This window comes from Macaca nemestrina, chromosome 15 (genome assembly GCF_043159975.1).
Source record: "Macaca nemestrina isolate mMacNem1 chromosome 15, mMacNem.hap1, whole genome shotgun sequence".
Taxonomy (NCBI): Eukaryota; Metazoa; Chordata; class Mammalia; order Primates; family Cercopithecidae; genus Macaca; species Macaca nemestrina.
Genome location: NC_092139.1, coordinates 31,360,030 through 31,382,794, shown reverse-complemented (window position 1 = coordinate 31,382,794; position 22,765 = coordinate 31,360,030). Strand labels below are relative to the sequence as shown.

General features: G+C 41.1%; 1 protein-coding gene across 8 annotated transcripts in view; it reads left to right on the top strand.

Annotated features, from left to right (window-relative positions):
• The window catches only part of LOC105496219 (CBFA2/RUNX1 partner transcriptional co-repressor 2), a 163,747-nt gene that overhangs the window by 62,552 nt on the left and 78,430 nt on the right, over nt 1-22,765 (top strand). The window contains exon 1 of one of the 8 annotated variants that reach the window (XM_011766412.3): nt 11,562-12,584. The exons of 6 other annotated variants lie outside the window; for them this stretch is intronic. The gene's annotated coding sequence lies outside the window, so the exon portion shown is untranslated. Of the gene's footprint in view, nt 1-11,561; nt 12,585-22,765 lie in introns of those variants that run through there. One more of the 8 variants, XM_011766413.3, reaches the window with a different exon arrangement.

Below are 22,765 nucleotides of genomic sequence, written 5' to 3'. Positions count from 1 at the left end.
ATTTAATTCAACCTTTCAGACCTTAACTCCCCTCCCCCTATTTTAATTAAATGGAGGGATTGGCTTACATTCTTTCTAAGCTAATGCTTTGTGGTTTGATCCTGTTAAATTTATTTTTTAAACAAACAGCATATTTCAATTTGTTTACCCAACAAATAAGCATTAAATATGTTAATCAAGATATACCACCTGTCCTCAGAGAACAGTAATAGGTACATTTGGTCAACAAATAACTCAAAGTCTTAAGTACTAATGTGGTTATTTATTTATTTATTTAGAGATAGAGTTTTGCTGTTTTTGCCCAGGCTGGAGTGAAGTGGTGCACTGTTAGCTCACTGCAACCTCCGCCCCCGGGTTCAAGCAGTTCTTCTGCCTCAGCCTCCCTAGTAGCTGGGATTACTAGCTACCAGTGTGGTACCAGTGTGGTTTGTACCACCACACCTGGGCTGATTTTTGTGTTTTTAGTAGAGACGGAGTTTCACCACGTTGCCCAGGCTGGTCTCCAACTACTGACCTCAGGTGATCCGTCCCCTCTTGGCTTCCCAAAGTGCTGGGATTACAGGCATGAGTCACTGCACTCAGTCTTAATGTGGTCTTATCTGCTGTCAAGCTACATGAGTTGGAAGCTACATGGGTTGGGGTGGAGAGTTGTCAACCCTGTTTCAGGAATCATTGCTCCTAAAGGGGAGCCATAAGTCCTTTAAGTATGGATAGTTTTCCAGGTGAAGAGCTCGTTCGACGGAAGTGTTCATAGTGAAAGAAGGAAATCAGTTGGTGGTCTGATTTACTGTTGGTTTATTCCAGCAAGTGAAGTTTTTGACTTCCATTTATTTTCTATGCTTTTTTTTTTTTTTTTTGAGGCAGAGTTTCACTGTTGTTCCCCAGGCTGGAGTGCAATGGCGTAATCTTGACTCACTGCAACCTCAGCCTCTCCTGGGTTCAAGCGATTCTTCTGCCTCGGCCTCCCGAGTAGCTGGGATTACAGGGATGCGCCACTACGCCCGGCTAATTTTGTATTTTTAATAGAGGCGGGGTTTCTCCATGTTGGTCAGGCTGGTCTCAAACTCCCGACCTCAGGTGATCTGCCCGCCTCGGCCTCCCATAGTGCTGGGATTACAGGCATGAGCCAGCTCACCCAGCTCTGTGCTTTTGTTCCATCAATTTTTGTTGTTGTTGACTGATTCTCACTCTGTTGCCCAGGCTGGAGTGAAGTGGTGTGATCTCAGCTCATTGCAACCTCCACCTCCTGGGTTAAAACAATTCTCGTTCCTCAGTCTCCCATTGTAGCTGGGATTACAGGTGCATATCACCACCCCTGGCTAATTTTTGTACTTTTAGTAGAGACGGGGTTTTGCCATATTAGCCAGGCTGGTCTTGAACTCCTGGCCTCAAGAAATACGCACACCTTGGTTTCCCAAAGTGCTGGGATTACAGGCGTGAGTCACTTCTCCTGGCCTATTCCATCAACTTAAAAATCTTCTATCACAATTAAGTTGAATTCTTGATATTTTTCCCCCCTTTCTCTTCTTGCCTTCCCTGCTTTTTTTTTTTTTTTTTTTTTTTCCCTCTTGCTTACGTAAAATTCTTGATTTTAAATGATGGTCCACAGCTGCTGTAGTCTGCCTTGTGTCCCATAAGGGCTGATGACTCAAACATCAGAATTGTTGTTCAGTTTTTAGTTTTTCAAGATCACTTTTGAGTTTGATTGCTTCCCTGTGTTTTTTTTTTTTTAAGTTGACAAAATTTTTTCCAAGCTTTGTAATGCTCAGTGTGTGTAAAGCAAATACACAGCCATTTATGAAGTCTTTAATAAGTAATAAAACTGGCTGGGCGCGGTGGCTCACGCCTGTAATCCCAACACTTTGAGAGGCCGAGGCGGGCGGATCACAAGGTCAGGAGATCGAGACCACGGTGAAACCCCGTCTCTACTAAAAATACAAAAAATTAGCCGGGCGCGGTTGTGGGCGCCTGTAGTCCCAGCTACTCGGGAGGCTGAGGCAGGAGAATGGCGTGAACCCGGGAGGCGGAGCTTGCAGTGAGCCGAGATCGCGCCACTGCACTCCAGCCTGGGTGACAGAACGAGACTCCGTCTCAAAAAAAAAAAAAAAAAAAATAAGTAATAAAACTGGAATCTACACATTGTCATATAAATTGGAAAGTTAGAATATCTTTGTGGAAAACCCAAAACCTGTTTTATTTTCAGGTTATTTGACTTAACAACGATGTTATGAGACTACGTGGAAGAATAACTGCATCTTGAGTTGTTTAAACATGTGCTAAATAGAAAGAAACAAAGCTTCAGAGGACCTCAGGTGACACCTGGTCCTGTCTTCTGATTTTGACAGATGAGAATTTTAGGGATTTAGATAATTGACTTAGTAATTGAATCAGTGAAACAGCTACTGCAGGGTCTTTCTGCTGAATTGTAAGGGGAAACCAGTGTCTCTTGAAATGTTTGCTGTAAAAAAAAGGAAGACACTATTTTCTGATCAGTTGCACATTTCAAATTCTAAACGTTTTTTTTGAGCATTGTTAAATACTGTCAAGCCCTGTGGATGTGAAGGTGAATAAGACAGAACAGTGAATAAGATAGCCTTTGTTGTCACAGGAGTTTGCAAGATTATCTAACATTTAGGAAGTGAGACAAATGGGCTCATGCTGACCCCTGTACCCCAGCAAAGCTCTGTGTGAAATGTCCCCTTGCTTGTCACTCCACTTCATTGTCCTTCTGCAGGTTTAATGCTGTCTAGACATGTGACTTCCTACTGGTTCTTTATGCTAGTCATACCTTTTGCCATCTCAGGGTTCCTATATTATTCTGTTCCCTCTGCCTGAAATACTTCTGAATATTCTTCATCTCCACCCCATCCCCTTTTTTAACCTGATCTACTTTTCCTCTTTTAAATTTCATTTCATCAGAGATTATGTCTGTATAGCACACCCCATACTCTAGCCCCTGCTGTGAAGCTCATAGTTGTGGTTTTTTTCTTTATAGCACTTAGTTTATATTATTATGTTTGTTTGTATGATAATTACATTATTTTTCTCAATAGACTATAAGCTTTCTAAGAGCAGAGACTGTTTTTCTTTACTATGTCTCCTGCACTTAGTGTAACCTCCAGTAGGTGTTTGAGTATTAGAACTTTTTTTTTGTAAAGTTACTTTGTTGCTATAAATCAGAGTTTAGTTTATGGTTTTTGTTATAGAGGAAGTTTCACTCTGTTACTCAGGCGGGAGTGCAGCGGCGCAGTCTTAGCTCACTGCAACCTCCACCTCCCGGGTTCAAGCAATTCTCCTGTCTCAGCCTCCCGAGTAGCTGGGACTATAGGTGCACGCCACCATGCCCGGCTAATTTTTTTTGTGTGTGTATTTCTAGTAGAAACACGGTTTCACCATATTGGTCAGGCTGGTCTCGAACTCCTGACCTCAAGTGATCTACCAGCCTCAGCCCCCCAAAGTGCTGGGATTACAGGCGTGAGCCACCATGACCAGCCAGAGGTTAGTTTTTTGTAAAGGGTCATATAGTGACCATTTTTGGCTTTGTAGGCTACACGATCTCTGTCCCAACCCTGCTATTGCAGCAGGAAAGCAGCCATAGATAGACCATATGTAAAGGAATGGGCATGGTCCTTTTCCAGTGAAACTTTGTTTACTAAAATGCTAAGCAGGCTATAAGTTTGCTGACTTCTACTATAAATCATCATCCCCTAATTTTGTTGGACTTGAAACCCCTTGTTATGCAATCTTACAAATCCTCTCTTAGGGTTTTTTGAAAAATGATTTTATTTTTGTGTGGTAGATGTTAAAGACGTGATTTTTAAAAAGTCTGATCTTAAAGTAATGTAAAATACAATCTTAAATATATTAATTATATATTTTTAATTTCTCCAGTTAACTAGTAGACATATACTTTTGTTTACTTTACATTTCTATTAAAGTAAAACATGATATTGATTTTAAAATAAAAAGATTGGTTTGGTTTTGGGATAGATTAAAATGTAGATTGAAATTTTACAATGTGTTTCATTTTCAAAAAAGACTATTTTTGCAACCTGACGCTTAAAATACCATATAATATTATTTTGTTTTTAAGCGACAAATTAAGAAACATTCCAGTTTGCTGTTTGCAGAACTTCTGTCCAAGTAAGGAGTTATTACAATGAAAAGCAAGTTCACTATAACCACCATTGTTTATTTTTCTTATTTTTTTCTTTTCTTTTATTTTTTCAGACAGTGTTGCTCTTTCGCCCAAACTGGAGTGCAGAGGCATGATCTCAGCTCACTGCAGCCTCCGCCTCCTGGCTTCAAGTGATTTTCCTGCCTCAGTCTCCTGAGTGGTATTATAGGCTTGTGCCACCTGGCCCGGCTAGGTTTTGTATTTTTAGGAGAGACGGGGTTTCACCATGTTGACCAGGCTGTTCTTGAACTCCTGACCTCAAGTGATCTGCCCACCTCGGCCTGCCAAATTGCTGGGGTTACAGGAGTGAGCCACTGCACTCGGCCAATTTTTCTTTTTTCTTTTCTTTTTCTTTTTCTCCTTCCTTCCTTCCTCCCTTCCTCCCTTCCTCCTTCCCTCTCTTCCCTCCCTGTTTCGCTTTTGTTGTCCAGGTTGGAGTGAGGTGGAGTGACTTCAGTCTCCCAAATTGCTGGGGTTACAGGCGTGAGCCACTGTACCCGGCTGTTTTTCTTTTTTAACATTGTTTGAAAGTCTAGAATCATAGGCCGGGCGCGGTGGCTCAAGCGTGTAATCCCAGCACTTTGGGAGGCCGAGACGGGCGGATCACGAGGTCAGGAGATCGAGACCATCCTGGCTAACACGGTGAAACCCCATCTCTATTAAAAAATACAAAAAACTAGCCGGGCGAAGTGGCGGGTGCCTGTGGTCCCAGCTACTCGGGAGGCTGAGGCAGGAGAATGGCGTAAACCCGGGAGGCGGAGCTTGCAGTGAGCTGAGATCCGGCCACTGCACTCCAGCCTGGGCGACAGAGCCAGACTCAGTCTCAAAAAAAAAAAAAAAAAAAAAAAAAAAAAAGTCTAGAATCATTTTTATGTGCTAGATGAGAGATTTGATCTGATGAATCACACTCAGATGTCTGCATCTCAAGTGTATTTGTAGAATTATTTTTATGTTTTCTATTAATTTAGATTGAATGTCAGAGTTTTTTATATTTCTCTTTAAGCAGTAACCCATTATAGGTATAAAATGAATATTACAGAAGAAAATAACTTAAAATAATGTTCAGAATTGTTTAAATAAAAACTTTAGACAGAAATTTAGCAGAATTAAAGGTGAGCATTAAAGGATTCAGGCAGCATTCAAAACTAGAAGTAGTTCAGAGAGCTCTACGTTAGCAGCAGGCTTTTATAGGCTGAACACGGTAGCAAAGTAAAGGAGTTACTTGATTGGCTACAGCTAGGCATTTGCCTTATTTGGATGTGATCCAGTGGAAAGTTCCTAGTTAGAGGTTTGTTTTTGATTGGTTAAGCTTAAGTTTCATTTTATGTTTACATTGGGCTTCAGTTTGCTTACTAGGCACTGGAGCCAACTGTCTCAGCCTAATGACTGCCCAATTAAAAAAAACAAAATGGCATATAGTTGTCATCATCAGAGTAAGAAACCAAAGAAGAGACTGTCATGAATGTGATCATTAGATCATGGACTGACACACACGTTCACTTAATACCCACAAGGGTGTCTTCACACTTTCTTGTCATGGATGGGGACTTTTTTCTTTTTCTTCTTGTTTTTTTTCTTTTTGGATACAGTAAAATACTTAGGAGTTCTTGCAACTTTCTGTAAGTTGTTTACATTTTGCTCCAATTGCTTTATCATTGTGTATATTTTGGAGGTATAATTTTTTTCTTGAACCACTCTGAAAGTGGAAATATGCCCTTTTATCCCTAAATATTTAAATACATATTTCCTTAAATCAAAGGCATTCTCTTACATAACCACAGTGCAGTTATCAAAATCAGAAAATGTAATAATGATACCATACTGTTAACCTAATTCACAGACTATATTCAGATTTTATGAATTATTTCAGTAATGTCTTTTATAGCTGTTATACCTCAATCCAATTCAGTCTGTCATCACACACTGAATTTAACTGGCATGTCTCTTTTTTCCTTGCCTTTCCCCTTTCATTTTTTCTTCTTTCTTAGAGACAGAGTCTCATTGTGGTGCTCAGGCTAGAATGCAGTGGTGCGATAATGGCTCACTGCAGTGTTGACCTCCTGGGCTCAGGTGATCCCCCAGCCTCAGTGTCCTGAATACTTGGGACTATAGGTGCATGCCATCATGCCTGGCTAATTTTTTTACTTTTTGTAGAGATGAAGTCTCACTATGTTGCTCTGGCTGGTCTCGAACTCCTTACTTTAAGTAAGCCACCTTCCTTGGCCTCCTGAAGTTTTGGGATTACAAGTGTGAGCCACTGCAGCTCTTTAATTTTTCTTATTCTAAAACAGTTCCTCAGCCTGTCTTCCTCCTCTTCTCCCCTCCTGATATTTTCCTTTTCTTGACCATTCCAATTTTGAATACAGACCAGTTGTTTTGGTACTTAGTTTGGGTTTCGTTGCTGTTACCTTATGATTACATTAATGTTATGAATTTTGGGCTGGAATACTATAGAACGGATGTATTCTCCTTAGTGTTTCATTTAAGGAGGCACATGATCATCGTGTCTCAATATTAGTGATGGGTTAGTCATTTTATTAAGGTCACGTCTGCCAGGTTACTCCACTGCAAAATTACTACCTTCCTCTTCGTGATTAATAAGTAATTTGTTGGGTATATTTAGAGATGATGAAGTTGTCCTGTGTTTCATTAGTTTTCTATTCACTAGTAGTCTCAGCATCTAGTGGTGATTTTCTTTTTTTTAATTTTTAATTTCGTTTTGTAGAGACAAGGTCTCACTATGTTGTCCAAGCAGATTTTGAGCTCCTGGTGTCAAGTGATTCTTCCACCTTGGCCTCCCATAGTGCTGGCATTATAGGCATGAGCAACTGCACCCTACTAGTGGTAATTTTCCAATTCCATCATTGTTTCTGTATTTACACATTGGCATTCTAATGAAGGAATGCTTTCCTTTCTTACTTGATTTATTAAAAAAAATGTGGATTATGCTCTAATCCATTACTATCGTTATTTATTTTGATGGTTAAATTGTTGCACAATTCCAGTGGTAGTCCCTTCTAACTGGCTTTAGTGTTGTTTTGACATACCCCTGTCATTTTTGAGCAGTCTCTTACTTTCTTGCACAAGGTGTGGCATGCTTAATCTTTTGTGTTTTTTTTTTTTTTTGAGATGGAGCCTTGCTCTATTGCCCAGGCAGGAGTGCAATGGCACGGTCTTGGCTCACTGCAACCTCCGCCTGCTGGGTTCAAGCGATTCTCCTGAGTTAGCCTCCTGAGTAGCTCAGATTACAGGCCAGGCCACCACTCCCGGCTAATTTTTGTATTTTTAGTAGAGACAGGGTCTCACTCTGTCACCCAGGCTGAAGTGCAGTGATGGGATCATAGTTCACTGCAGCCTCAAACTCCTGGTCTCAAGCAGTACTCCCACCTCAGCCTCTCAGGTAGCTAGGACTGCAGGCATGCCCCAACACGCCTGGCTAATTTTGTGATTTTTTTTTATAGAGATGGGATCTTGGTATGTTGCCCAAGCTGGTCTCAAACTCCTGGCCTCATGTGATCCTTCCATCTTGGCCTCTCAAATTGTTGGGATTACAGGCATGAACCACTGTGCCCTGCTGCATTTAGGTCTTTTCTCTCTCTCTCTCTCTTTTTTTTTTTTTCTTTTTTGAGACAAAGGCTTGCTCTGTCACCCAAGCTGAAGTGTAGTGGCATGATCTCGGCTCACTGCAACCTCTGCCTGGCTGGGTTCAAGCGATTCTCCTGCCTCAGCCTCGCAAGTAGCTGGGATTTCAGTTGCCTGCCCCTACGCCTGGCTAAGTTTTGTATTTTTAGTAGAGATGGGGTTTCACCATGTTGGCCAGGCTGGTCTCGAGTTCCTGACCTCGTGATCCACTCACCTCAGCCTCCCAAAGTGCTGGGATTATAAGTGTGAGTCACCACACCCGGCCTCAATCTCTCTTTCTTTTTTGGGGGGTACTCTGTCTCACTCTGTCGCTCAGGTTGGAGTGCAGTCGCGCGATCGTGGCTCACTGCAACCTCTGCCTCCGAAGTTCAAGCGATTATCCTGCCTCAGCCACCGGAGTAGCTGGGATTACAGGAGTGCGCCATCTTGCCCAGCTTATTTTTGTGGTTTTGGTAGAGATGAGGTTTTACCATGTTGGCCAGGCTGGTCTCAAAATTTCTAGCCTCAAGTGAGACATCCTCCTCAATCTCCCGAAGCGCAAGGATTATTGGTGTGAGCTGCCGTGCCAGGCCCTTATTTCTCTTTTAATGTATAGGTTCTGCTCCTAACTCCCTCCATCTCCCTTTTTTTCCCCTAAGAATCTGGATTGCTTGGACTATAAAGTTTTCCACATTCTAGACTTTGCTAATTGCATCATCATCTTGCCCTTAACATGTTCCTATGTCCCCTCAATGTTTTATAAATTTGCTCAATCATATTGTTTGACTTTTTTTTCCGTCAAGCATGCTTCATTGGGAGGCATATTAATTTCCAGGGGTCTCTCATTTTAAAATAGTGGCAATTGATGATCATTAGATTCATTTTTTCATTAGGGATTTGCAAAATGATGATATTCCAGGTATATTATTTTGTCATTTATTAGTTGGATTATTTCAATAGAGATCAATTTTCGCCAACAATTTGGTGGGGGTGAAATAGTTGATTTTATTTTATTTTAGATTTGGGTACATGTGCAGCTTTGTTACATGGATATATTGCATAATGGTGAGGTTTGTGCTCCTAGTTAGCCCATCATTGAAATAACGAACATTGAACCCAACAGTTTTCTCCAACTATTTGTTTAACTAGAGGTACAGTTCATATAGGAAAGACAGATGAAATGCTTGATTCACCAGATTTTAGAATGAGTTTGGTTCTTTAGTATTCTCCAAAAGATAAGTAATTAATTAGTTTTTTTAATAGGTATTATTATGAACTCATGATTTAAACATTTTGTTGTGTTTTAATCAATTGCAGCTCTTTTTTTCCCTTTTTTTTTTTTTTTTTTTTTTGAGATGTAGTGTCACTGTGTCACCCAGGCTGGAGTATAATGGCTCAATCTTGGCTCACTCCAACCTCTGCCTCCCTGGCTCAAGTGATTCTCCTGCTTCAGCCTCCTGAGTAGCTGGAACTACAGGTGTGTGCCAGCACGCCTGGCTAATTTTTGTATTTTTAGTAAAGATAGAGTTTCACTATGTTGGCCAGGCTGGTCTGGAACTCCTGACCTGAGGCGATCTACCAGCCTCGGCCTCCCAAAGTGCTGGGATTACAGGTGTGATGCAACGCTCCTGACCCAATTGTGGTCATTTTTTATTGCTCCTCAAATTACCCCATCTTTCTTAGTGGGAGCCTCTTCACATTAACGGTCTCTACATCCTTGGGACATAACTCCAGAAGTGATTGATAGCCTGATTGCTTTATGTTATGACAAGTTTTGTACATTTTCTGCTCTATACCTGGAGTTGACTGTTTTCCTGAAGAGCTCTGCTTCCTTTTATTGGAAAATGCTATTTAGGATCCATAATCTGGGTGCTGGAAGTGAAAGACCTACCTTTTTTTCCTTTTTAAATAGCGGTGTTTATCATCTCATGTGGTTTGTATGGGTCATAATTCTGAGGTGCCTTAGTTCGATGGTAGTGGCTTGGTGTCTGCTGTCAAGATGGCTTACTTACATTGTGGGCAATTTGATACCGGCTATTGGCAAGATACCTCAGTCTCTCCCCATGTGGAAGGCTCTTAGGACTGCTTGAGTGTCTTCACAATATGGTAGCTGGCTTCCTTGAGAACAAGTGATCCAAGACAGCCAGCAGCATCTTTGGATTCGTTTTCTTGTCAGCAGTGGGGTGTAGTGCTCTAGCTGTGGATTCAGACAACCTGATGCTGACACAAGCTATGTGGCATTGACTTGTTTGAATATTACTTTCCTTAGCTATAACTTTGAGACAATAATACCTACCTTATCGGCCCTTTAATATAGGACCTTGGTGGCAATGCAGGGGATTAGAATAGTCTCTGACACTTAGTGAGTACACATGACAAACACTGAACCTGCTGCTGTTACTATTATTACCACCACCACTGGTATGAACTGAAACCCCAAAACCTAGTAATTAAGTTGCCCTTGACAGAAATAGCCTTCCTTCCTATTTGTCAAAAATTGTCATGACAGAAATATTGTTTACAGATTGCAGATACATCCCAAGTATGGTGGAAGGTTAAGGGTTAGAGAATTATAACCACACCTGTTTGACTATATATATATATATGCAGGGACTCTTTCATGCTGAATCTGTGTTCATGTAGATTTTAGTATAGGATATGTGTCATGTAATGTGACCCAGGAAGAAGCCGAGACCCCCGACTTCCCCTGACCATCTTTTTTTTGCTTTTGCTTTTTTTTTTTTCCCCCCCCCGAGACTGAGTCTCTCGTTCTGTTGCTAGGCTTGAGTGCGGTGGCATGATCTCAGCTCACTGCAACTTCCGCCTCCCGGGTTCAAGCGATTCTCCTGCCTCAGCCTCCCAAATAGCTGGGATTACAGGCGCACACCACGCCAGGCTAATTTTTATATTTTTAGTAGAGACAGGGTTTCACTGTGTTGGCCAGGATGGTCTTGATCTCTTGAGCTTGTGGTCCGCCTGCCTCAGCCTCCAAAAGTGCTGGGATTACTGGCATGAGCCACAGTGCCTGGCCTTTCTTTTTCTTTTACTTTTTAAAGATGGGGTCTCTCTATGTTGCCCAGGCTGATCTCAAACTCCTGAGCTCAAGCGACCTGCCCGCCTTGGTCTCCTAAAGTGTTGGGATTACAGGTGTGAGTCACTGCACTCGGCTACCACCACCCACAATCTTTTAACTTTTTATTTTAAAATATAGATTCACAGGAAGTTATAATGAAAAATGTACAGGGAGGTCCATTGGACCCTTCACCCAGTTTGCCCCAGTGATAACATTTTGTGTAACTATAGTATGGTATCAATTGTCAACCATCGATTTTTATTTAGCAGAAATTGAGCAGCTATTATATGCTAGCTCTTTGAAGTATAAAGGATTAAACTCTGACCTTATAGGTTTCTGTAATCTGTCTGGATTTTCATTGTTATTGTTCTTTTTTTTTTTTTTTTTTTTTTTTTTTTGAGACAGAGTCTGGCTCTGTCGCCCGGGCTGGAGTGCAGTGGCCGGATCTCAGCTCACTGCAAGCTCCGCCCCCCGGGTTTACGCCATTCTCCTGCCTCAGCCTCCCGAGTAGCTGGGACTACAGGCGCCCGCCGCCTCGCCCGGCTAGTTTTTTGTATTTTTTTAGTAGAGACGGGGTTTCACCGTGTTCGCCAGGGTGGTCTCGATCTCCTGACCTCGTGATCCGCCCGCTTCGGCCTCCCAAAGTGCTGGGATTACAGGCTTGAGCCACCGCGCCCGGCCTATTGTTCTTAAAATATCTTTTATTTTGGCTACTCGTTGTTGACACTTTTATTAGCAGTTATTTTAATGTTAAATACTATGTTATTTCTGACATTTATATTTGCTCTGTTTTAAAACAATTTTGCATTGTGTCCCCATCTTCCATTTATAATCTTTACAGCATCAGAACCATGTTGCCTGCATTGTCTTATTTTAATCACGTGCTAGTTTTGCAGTGCTACCAAGTCTGGATCTGAGAGGCAGCTTGTGTGAATCATTTACATACATTTCTGTTTATATTCCCTAAATTAATTTGCAACTTTATATTTTTCATCCAATTACATGTTCAAAACAGATTTTTAATAATTTATTTTAAGAAGGAATTTGTTATATGTAGGATTTAAAAACTGGCTCAAAAAGCAGAAGCTATTAAACAATAGCAGAAACCAGACAGTATATAGGACTTTAAATGGTAATTGCTAAACATTTGAATGTTCCCACAAATGTGAGTCTGTGTGTCTATGTGTGTCTCTACATGTTATTCCACTAGGGACTTGCACAGATAGGTTTTTCACAATATCCTTGCTGTTATTGTCAGCCATAAACAAATTATACGTATTTAACAAGTTAATGTCAGATTGGCCAGGAGCCACTGGGAGGTGTGTACTTAGTGACATCAGCTGGCAAAGAGCCCTGGTAACAGGGAGGGTTGGAAGGGGAGTGGAGAGAGAGGAAGCAGGAGGAAAAAGAGAAAAAGAGAGAGACTGACTGTATCTGGGGATTCTGGCAAGGTGAAGAGCTGGTCTGTTTGGCAGGACCTTCCCATCTGGGATCCATCTGTGTTTCCCTGGAATGGGACAGGCAGCTCTAGTCAGTGAGAAATCGCAGATGTGAGAGAGCTGACACATGTCCAGCTAATGAAAGGAGGAGGAAGGCTGGTCTCCGATTGAGCTTTGAAGATTAGGAGGAGAAAAAGAGGAGCTTTTGAATATCTATTTCAAATAAATTTGGTGTATTTAAGAATCTGGATTGTTTATAATCTGGGCATTTGGCGTAAGTACATTTTAATTTAGTTCTGGGGGTTAAAGTGCACAATTCTCTGCCTTTCAAAGCTTTTTACTTCTTTCAGATTACAATGGTATGAATGTTTCTTGGTATCTGATACAAGAGTTCAGCCTTTCTACTCAGTTTTGTTTCAATGCTTCATTTTATTTATGCTTCTATTTTTCTGTTGCCAACTTTATATTTGAATGTCATGCTTTTTTGAACACAAGGTTTACTTAATAATTAGATGTAATATATGAATTCTACAGCTAGAAAAGTAGTCCCACAAATATTTCTGTAAGGTTTTCCACTTTGGATTGTTCTGTGATGTTTAGAGGAAATTTTTTTTCCCCTTTAGTATGCATAATACAAATAGGCCATGTTAAAAAGATGGCTCATAAAACACTCTTTTCTATTGTCAGATTTTATTTCAGTATATGCAGGCAAATTACAGCTAAAAGAGATTGAAGCAAAACTAGCAGCATCTCTTCATTTTAGATATATCTAACAGTTTTTCATTTAGATTTTGCTCCTATGCTGTTTTCTTCTATTTCCTTGCTACCTATAAAATAAGTAACATCAACGAATCTGACTTGAATTGTGATTTTGGGGTAGTTTTGTGATGCAATAAATTCATGTGCCTATAACTACGTACTGTGTTCTGTAGTCCTTGTTAGTTTGTGATGCCTGTTTTAGATTTTTGCTATTTCTTATATACAAGAAATAGAGATGGGTCTCACTGTGTTGCCCAGACTAGTCTCTTAAACTCCTAGGCTCAAGTGATCCTTCTGCCTCAGCCTCCCAAAGTGTTGGGATTACAGGCATGAGCCACTGCACCGCTTCTTATTGTTTCCATACGTTGTCTTCATGTTTTTGAGGCCTCTGAATCCAGGCCTCCTTTCCATATTCTATGGAAAGAACATGAGTTTGGGAGTTAGACAAACTGTATAGCCATTATTCACTAGTTCTGTAATCCCAAGCAAGCCACTATTCTCTTTGAATCTCTATTTTGTGTAATTCCTGACTCATTATTGGGGAAATTTGTCTGGCACATAGAAAACATACAAGTTAGTTTCAAGAGTTCTAGATGTTCACTTTTTTTGCTGTGATAGGTTCCTAAACCCCTTGCATTTTTAACTTCAACTCTTGGGCAAGAATGGGTCTGACCTGTAGTTCTTGTTTTCAGGGCACCCTCCCTCTTGCTGTACTCATCTCTCAGATTGTCTGCATCTATTCTAAATGTTCTGTGCTATCTTTGCCAAACTATACCAGAACAGAAGAACTTTGAAAAAGTCAACAAGCAGGAGTAAGGTACTGAATTGTACTGTTTTGTGACAATACTGTTTAAATTGTTCCCCTCACTCTGAGACCTCTCGCTGGAAAAATCTGTTTTTTTTTTTCTCCTGTATATTACAAGTCATGCAAAAATTCTACTATTTCTCAAATAGAAACTTTAAAAAATATTTTTATTCCTTAAAGTTCTTCAGCCTTTATTTATATTAATTGAGTAATTAAGTGGACAGTATAGTACTGTTCAATTTCTTCCTTCCATTTTACAGTCAGATTTTTTGAGGTGGAGGGGACTTTTTTCTTTTTCTTTCTTTCTTTTTTTTTTTTTTTTTTTCCCCCGGAATGGAGTCTTGCTCTGTCGTGCAGGCTAGAGTGCAGTGGCGCTATCTCGGCTCACTGCAGCCTCCACCTCCCAGGTTCAAGCTATTCTCCTGCCTCAGCCTCCCGAGTAGCTGGGATTACAGGTGTGTCACCATGCCCGGCTAATTTTTGTATTTTTTTTTTTTTTTTTTTTTTTTGAGACAGAGTCTCGCTTAGTCGCCCAGGCTGGAGTGCAGTGGCGCGATCTCACTGCAAGCTCCGCCTCCCGGGTTCACGCCATTCTCCTGCCTCAGCCTCCCTAGTAGCTGGGACTACAGGCGCCCGCCGCCTCGCCCGGCTAATTTTTTGCATTTTTAGTAGAGACGGGGTTTCACAGTGTTAGCCAGGATGGTCTCGATCTCCTGACCTTGTGATCCACCCGCCTCGGCCTCCCAAAGTGCTGGGATTACAGGCATGAGCCACCGCGCCCGGCCTAATTTTTGTATTTTTAATAGAGATGGGTTTTAACATGTTGGTCAGGCTGGTCTTGAACTCCTGAACTCGTGATCCACCCCCCTCAGCCTCCCAAAGTGCTGGGATTACAGGCATGAGCCATCGCACCTGGCCCTCTTTTTTTCTTTTCTCTTTTCTTCTTTTTTTGAGATCAGTCTGGCATGCAGAAGCATGATCATGGCTCACTGCAGCCTTGACTCTTCCAGGCTCCAGTGATCCTCCCACCTCAGCCTCGTGAGTAGCTGGGACCACACGCATGCACCACCATGCCCAGCTAATTTTGGTATTTTTTATACAGGTGGGGTTTTGCCGTGTTTCCCAGGTTTGTCTCAGACTCCTGGCTTCAAGCAGTAGGGCCTCCTTGACCTCCCAAAGTGATGGATTACAGGCATGAGCCACCACACTGACTTGAAGGAGACTTTGAAAATGGAAGTTTTCCCAAGTTTTCTTTTCTTTTTCTTTGTTTCTTTTTTTTTCTTTGTTTCTTTTTTTTGAGACGGGGTCTCGCACTGTTGCAGTGCAGCAATCTCAGCTCACTACAAGCTCTGCCTCCCAGGTTCATGCCATTCTTCTGCCTTAGCCTTCCTAGTAGCTGGGACTACAGGTACCCACCACCACACCTGGCTAATTTTTTGTATTTTTAGTAGAGACGGGGTTTCACCATGTTAGTCAGGATGGTCTTGATCTCCTGACCTCGTGATCTGCCCGCCTCCCAGAGTGCTGGGATTATAGGCGTGGCCCACCGCACCTGGCTCCAAGTTTTCTTTTATACCAAATTGACTAAAATGATTTCATAAAAATTTGGGGGCATCTCTTTTGATAGGTGCATTGTTCAGCAAGCATCTTTGGCACTTTTCTGAATACTTGAGAGGATATAGTGTTTATGCTGAATTCACATGGTACTCTTTCAGTGAGAAAACACTTTCCATTGTAGCCTAGGAGACATGAGTGGGGAGAAAAGGACTTAATGCTTTTCTGTAGGATAGGGCCTACTATAGAGGACCTGAAAAGGGGATTTCATATGACTATGTCCATGCTAGGAATACTTTGGATGCTAGAGTTTCAAGAAACATAATAAGAAATAATGTGTATTTTAGTATGTGAAGATTGACTCACTGTAAATAAAGTTGAGTGATTAAAAGTCCTGCTAGGACCAGATAGTTCAGGAGAGTATTGCTTGCTACTTAGGTTATAACCAAGATACATTTGAGTTGAATACTGGAGAAAATCATGGTTCTTTCCGAAGATTATGAAAACATCATGAGAAGCTTACTACTATGAAATGAGGAAATTCTCCTAAATTGGTTTCCAGTAATGACCCAAGGATTTTTCATAGCGAGGGTCCTTGCTGGACTGGAGGCACATAATACAGTAATGCCAATAAACTGGAGATGAGGATAATGACATTTAAGTGGCTTTGCGGGAACATCAAAAAGTACTTTTGAGTGAACAAATATATTTAATACACAACTGGAAAAATTCAAGTGGATCCGAAAGATTGGTTGGGTCAGTTCATTGATGGTTATTGTAAGGCTACTCAGTGTTAGAAGTGCTCATAAGTCCCCAGAGATGACCTATGGACAATATTAGGATTGGAAAGGATCCTTTGGGTAATTTAGTCAAACACATTATTTTATAGATAAAATAGGAAAGTTGAGGGAAGGATAATGGGATGACAAATAGTTTCCCCAGCCCAGAGTTCAATATCCTCCTGGTTGCTGGCTGAGCTCAGACTAGAATTGTGTTGCGTTTCCAGGACACTCATTTGACGAATGTTATTTTGAATTGCCTGTTGTATGTGATAATATGGTAAGGGATTTTTTTAAAAAGGTGAAATCTCACAGAGGAGATAAAATGTTCAAAAAGTGGCTGGGCGCAGTGGCTTACACCTGTAATCCCAGCACTTTGGGAGGCCGAGGTGAGTGGATCACTTGAAGTCAGGAGTTCGAGACCAGCCTGGCCAACATGACAAAACCCTTGCTGGGTGTGGTGACATGCACCTGTAATCCCAGCTACTCGGGAGGCTGAGGCACAAGAATCAACTGAACCCAAGAGGCAGAAGTTGCAGTGAGCTAAGATCGAGCCACTGCACTCCATCTTGGGCGACAGAGCAAGACTCAGTCTCAGAAAAAAAAAAAAAAGTACAAAAGTAGTAAGTCCTGAAAATTAGCACCAACTGTGGGAATCAGAGACCCTTCCTAAAGGAGGTAGCATTTGATCACAATTTAGAAGGACAGGAAGGATGTGGACTTCTCATGTTTGGAAGGAGCATAGTGGCAGGATGGAAACGTTCCCTTTCTTCTGGAGCCTTAAATTAAACTTTATTAAATGCATAATTACATAGTATTCATTTCTACCATGTTTTGAAGTATGTCTAGCTGTTGCTGTCTTTCCAAATCCAAGATCAGTTGTTTACTTCTAAGATACTTACCTTTATGCATACATAGCCATCTTCTCTTTTATATGTGTGATTTATATACCAGGAAGCTGTGATTTAAAAGGTTTCTACCATGATGGCCTCTGTGGTTTGTTTAATTTTCCCTCCAAGTTCAAGTCAGTAAATAAAGGAATTAGTGGTGGTTGTATCTCGCAGAAAAACAGCGTATTATAACTGGTGGTTGTATTTTCACTGGCTGATGGACTTTCCAAACAGTGTTTGACTTTTAAGAACTTTATGATGACACAGATTGATGCTGGGAAATTTAAAATGCATATGGATTTAATTTTCCTAAAGCATGCCAAAACCTGAAAAAGCAACTCTTTGTGTTTTGTTTAAAGCAACAGCTCGTGGAAATCCTGTTACTGTTCAATCCTCAGCAGCTTGTTAGAGATGCCTGGCAAGGTGGGATGCAGTTCTGTATATGTATACATCCTATCTGCAGTTGTCTCTCATAGTTGGAGCTCTGCAGTAAATGGAGTATGTACAGTAGTCTCCCCTTAGTCGAAGTTTCACTTTCCAGGGTTTCAGTTACTTGTGTTACAGTAAGACACTCTGAGAGAGAGACCACATTCACATAACTTTTATTATAGTATATTATAATCGTTATAATATTTTATTGTTGTTAATCTCTTACTGTGCCTAATTTGTAAATTAAACTTTTTTTTTTTTAATTTGAAATGGAGCTTCACTCTTGTTGCCCAGGCTGGAGTGCAATGGCGTGATTTCAGCTCATAGCAACCTCCGCCTCCCAGGTTCCAGCAATTCTTCTGCCTCAGCCTCCCCAGTAGCTGGGATTACAGTCATGTGCCACCACGCCCCGCTAATGTTTTGTATTTTTAGTAGAGATGGGGTTTCACCATGTTGGCCTGGCTGGTTTCAAACGCCTGACCTCAGGTGATCTACCTGCTTGGGCCTCCCAAAGTGCTGGGATTACAGGAATGAGCCACCACGTCCAGCCTGTAAATTAAACTTTATCATAGGTATATATGTATAGGAGAAAACATAGTATATATAGGGTTTGGTACTGTCTGGGGTTTCAGGCATCTACTGGGGGTCTTGGAACACATCTCCTGCAGACAAGGCGGGGACTATTGTATTTTCATTTGATTGTGGTAGTTTGGACAGATGGAGAGAAGACGGTGAAAGATTGTGTGTGGGTTTTGACGTTAGGCTGTGTAACCATAAGCTAATTTAACCTTCACCTCTAAGCCTCAGTTTTCTCAACTGTAAAATGGGGAAAAAATGAGTTCTAAGGATTTAATTAGAAAGAAACTAGCATGATACTTCCTGCATCAGCACTCAATAAGATTTCTCTTTCCATGTCCCCCCAAAACATTGAAGTCACAATAACTGAAAGATTTACTTAAAATGAGTGTCTTGGATATTTTTACTGTCTCACTTGAGACTGACAGGGAACCCACTTCCTTAACTAATTCTTAGTCATGAGAGAAGGGTGCGTGTAGAGAATGTGGCAGTCTTTAAAAACTCAAACCTGTTGCTGCGTGGCAAGCTGTTAGCGTTTAGGGACCTTTCATCAGTTACCCTGCTGGAAGAGCTGGGGGATGGGCTGCTTTGAGGGTGACAGATGTGTCCTCTGCTGCCGGCGGGCGCGTGCCGGCTCTGTCCCTCCGCTCCCAGCACCAGGTGCAGCCATTGTTCTGGCTGGTCTCTCTTCATCCGGCCTCGTCTGTTACTCTGCTCTTTCTAGCTCATTGTTTCTGTAGGAAATTAGCATTAAAAACCCATCTGAAACCCCCATGTCCCTCAACTGCAGGTGACTGTTATTGGCCCCAGCTGCCACCCTTGCGCTTGATTACTTCCATATGGGTCTGTGCAAAGAAGTAGTAGCCATTTATTGATTTCCACCACAACCCCAACCTCTATTACTCAAACTATAATACCCTGAAATCTATTAGACCCCCAATAGGCTATATAGCTCAGTTGGCGCTACAACTGTGATGAACGTTTTACAAGCAAAACTAATTACACCCTTTTCCCTACCCCCATCACCTCCTCCCTAAATATTAAATGTAGAAACACCAGAGTATCATAAGTGGAATAGTAAATCTTTTAAATGTCTGGAAATGAATCTGTTTCTGAGTAGTAAAGCTTTTAGACTTTGGATGGGATTTTATGGAAAATTTTAGTCACTGCTTTAATATTTCATGCCACACCCATAATTTTCAAGCAAATCATGGCCCAGTAGGCCCCTAGGGTGGGGGTAGGGCACACAAAAATTTTCATCACTTGCTTTTTGGTTTGTTAAATTTAATCCAGTGGGCAGTATGTTAGGAAAGGGGCCTAGTTTAGAAGGATAATATGTTTTGTGGGAGAAAACAACATGCAGTCATTGTTAAATGCTTTAATTTTGCATTATTTTGTTGTTTGTTCTCGGTGTTTACACAAATAATTGTTCTAGTTTACTCATTAAAATAAATACCACAATGAGAAGGTCGATGTTTTAGACTTCTTTCTTCCTTCATCAGTAAACAAACTTAAGTGTTCCATTTTGGTTATTGTTCTAAATCAAGATTGTAATCTCAAACAGGTAATAAATTATCAGCTTCAAACCCTAGATAGAATTTTAAGGACAATCCAAAGTTGTTACTGACTCCTGATGAATTGTATTGTGACCTTGACAAAGTCACTACCCCATCAGTGAAGGGTATTTGGTGGCCTTTATAAGTCAGTAGCCCAGGAAATCACGGGGGAGGTCACTGACTTTTGCCTGTTGAGAGTTTAGCAGTGTAACCCAGTTTTAAAGTAAAATCTTGAGTTTACAGCATTTTAAATTAAATTATTTAATAATTCGCACATTTAAAGTAACAATTTCAATGTTTTAAACTTAGCTGCATAGAGCTTTTGTCATAATTGTGGAACATAGGGCCATTTCTGTTGGAATAAATGTCTTTTTGGCTTTCTTCTTTATATTCTATTTCTTTTGGAGTATAAAAAGGTACTAGAGCCAGGCCCTGTGTTGTGTGCCTGTCGTCTCAAGTACTCAGAAGGCTGAGGCAAGAGAATTACTTGAGCCCAGTCATTCAAGACAAGCCTGGGCGACATGGCCAGACCTCATCTCAAAAACAAATGGCTGGGCACAGTGGCTCACACCTGTAATCCCAGCAGTTTGGGAGGCCAAGGCGGGCGGATCACCTGAAGTCAGGAGTTCGAGACTGGCCTGGCCAAAATGGTGAAGCCCCATCTCTACTAAAAATACAAAAAAATCTAGCCAGGTGTGGTGGTGCATGTCTGTAATCCCAGCTACTGGGGAGGCTGAGGCAGGAGAATTGCTTGAACCCAGGAGGCAGAGTTTGCAGTGAGCCGAGATCATGCCACTGTACTCCAGCCTGGGTGACAAGAGCGAGACTCCATCTCAAAAACAAACAAATAAACAAACAAACAAAAAATACTAGAATTTGAAAAGCCCCTGGCAGCCAACATTTTACCTGACAGTTCCTATGAAGGCAAGCCTCCAGGTAGAGCAGTGTGATTATATTTAGAATAGGTTAGGATTTGTAGTATTTGAAGAGTTTTTTTCGGAGCTTTTTAATCTGCTCCTTCGTTTTAAGCAGTGGAGAAATTGAAAGGTAGAGAAGTCAGTAAAGGGGAAGAGTTGAGATTTGAAACAGCCTTCTCTGACTCCAAATTAAGTGTACTTTGATTTGAAGTTTGGAGCTAGTACATGTTAGGAATGTTGACCAGTATTGCTATAGATGTTATTGTCTTGAGGTAAGTACATGTGCTGTTAACCCTTCTTTTTGGTACTTAGGAAGAATGGAGGTTTCCTTCTGTGGCCTTACTGATTGTTTCGTTCTGTCATTGTACATACTGAGAAACAAAGTTGAATAGTAAAAGGAGTTTGGAGTCTATCTCTTTAAGCTTTATTAAGTTGTCCTCTCTCATTCCAGCCCTAAGTTTTCTTGCACTGTGAATGTGAACTGAGGTTTCCACAAGCAACCTGTGCTTCTGTCTCCCCAAGGAGAGAAGCATGGCAAATAACCACAAGTGCTTTGTCTGGGCCCTAGGCTTCTCACTTGCCTTTCCCCAGTCCTGGCTCTGTTCTTCATGTCTAAAGTAGGGGAGGACAACAGACTTGGTGTGTATGTGATTGACCTTCTAGAAATGTTAATTTCCATCTTTATCTTGGAGAATGAATGAAAGTGTTTCCCTGCCTTTCCATCCAAGGGAACCATCTCTAACAACAAAGCTTTTAAGTGAGTCTGGAGGAGGGACAGAGAATTGGTGATTTGTCTTGGGAATTCTGTTGTTTTTCGGAGTCAGTTTCAAACAGTTCAGTAAAAATGTTAAGGCTCTTTGACTTTTTTGGTTTGTTTCTTTTTAATGTACAACTTCATTCTATTTTCTCATGTTTCGTATGCACAAATCAATAGATACTCTTAATTGGATAAGTGAAAATAGTGGGTTAAAGACAGATATTTCATTTTCCTTATTTTGATGATTGCTTTTAAAATTTTAACGTGTACTTGACATAAAGTCTAAAGTGTCAATACACATATCCATTTTTTTCTTTAACAGAAGTCTTAGAACACTTCAAATTGAGTAACTTTTTCAATATATTACTGCTGTCTAGGATTTTGTTTCCATTTTGGGTGTTACTCTCCCAGCCAAAATAATAGTTACCATTATTTTCAAAGCTGATATTAATTTAGGTTTACCAATATATTTATTGAATTATCTGGTCACATTGCATATTTATCACAATTTCCCTTCTGGGTTAATTTCCCTTTCTACCAAGTGTGTCTGTTAATAATTCTTGGAGAATCTGTAAGTAGTATACTCTTTTTGCTGATCTGAAGATATCTTTATTTCACCTTTACTTGAATGATAGTTAAATGTGGTTAGAGTGTAAAGGTTGACAGTTATTTTCCATTAGCACTTGGGAGTGGTGATTTCTTTTCTTTTCTTTTCCTTTTTTTTTTTTTTTGGAGATGGAGTCTTGCTCTGTTGCCCAGGCTGGAGTGCAATGGCACGATGCCGGCTCACCGTAACCTCCGCCTCCCAGGTTCAAGAGATTCTGCCACCTCAGCCTCCAGAGTAACTGGGACTACAGGCGCCCACCACCATGCCTGGCTAATTTTTGCATTGTTAGTAGAGACAGGGTTTTGCCATGTTGGCCCGGCTGGTCCCGAACTCCTGACTTCAGGTGATCTGCCAATCTCATTTATATGAGGAAACCCCCCATAAATTTTAGAATAATATCTGTAAATTAGATGGTGGTAGGCTATTAATGTTAATAATTTTGGTAATTATACTGTGCTTGTGTAAGTAAATGTCCTAACTCTTAGCAATTACACACTGAAATATTTAAGCATAAGAGAGTGTAATGTTTCCAGCTTGCTCTCAAGTGTTTTAGATAAAAATATAGGTAGATGGTTGGGCGCAGTGGCTCACGCCTGTAATCCCAGCACTTTGGGAGGCCCAGGCGGGTGGATCACAAGGTCAGGAGATCGAGACCATCCTGGCTAACACGGTGAAACCCCGTGTCTACTAAACATATATAAAAAAAATTAGCCGGGCGTGGTGATGGGTGCCTGTAGTCCCAGCTAGCTGTGAGGTTGAGGCAAAAGAATCGCTTGAACCCGGGAGGCAGAGGTTGCAGTGAGCCAAGATCATGCCACTGCACTTC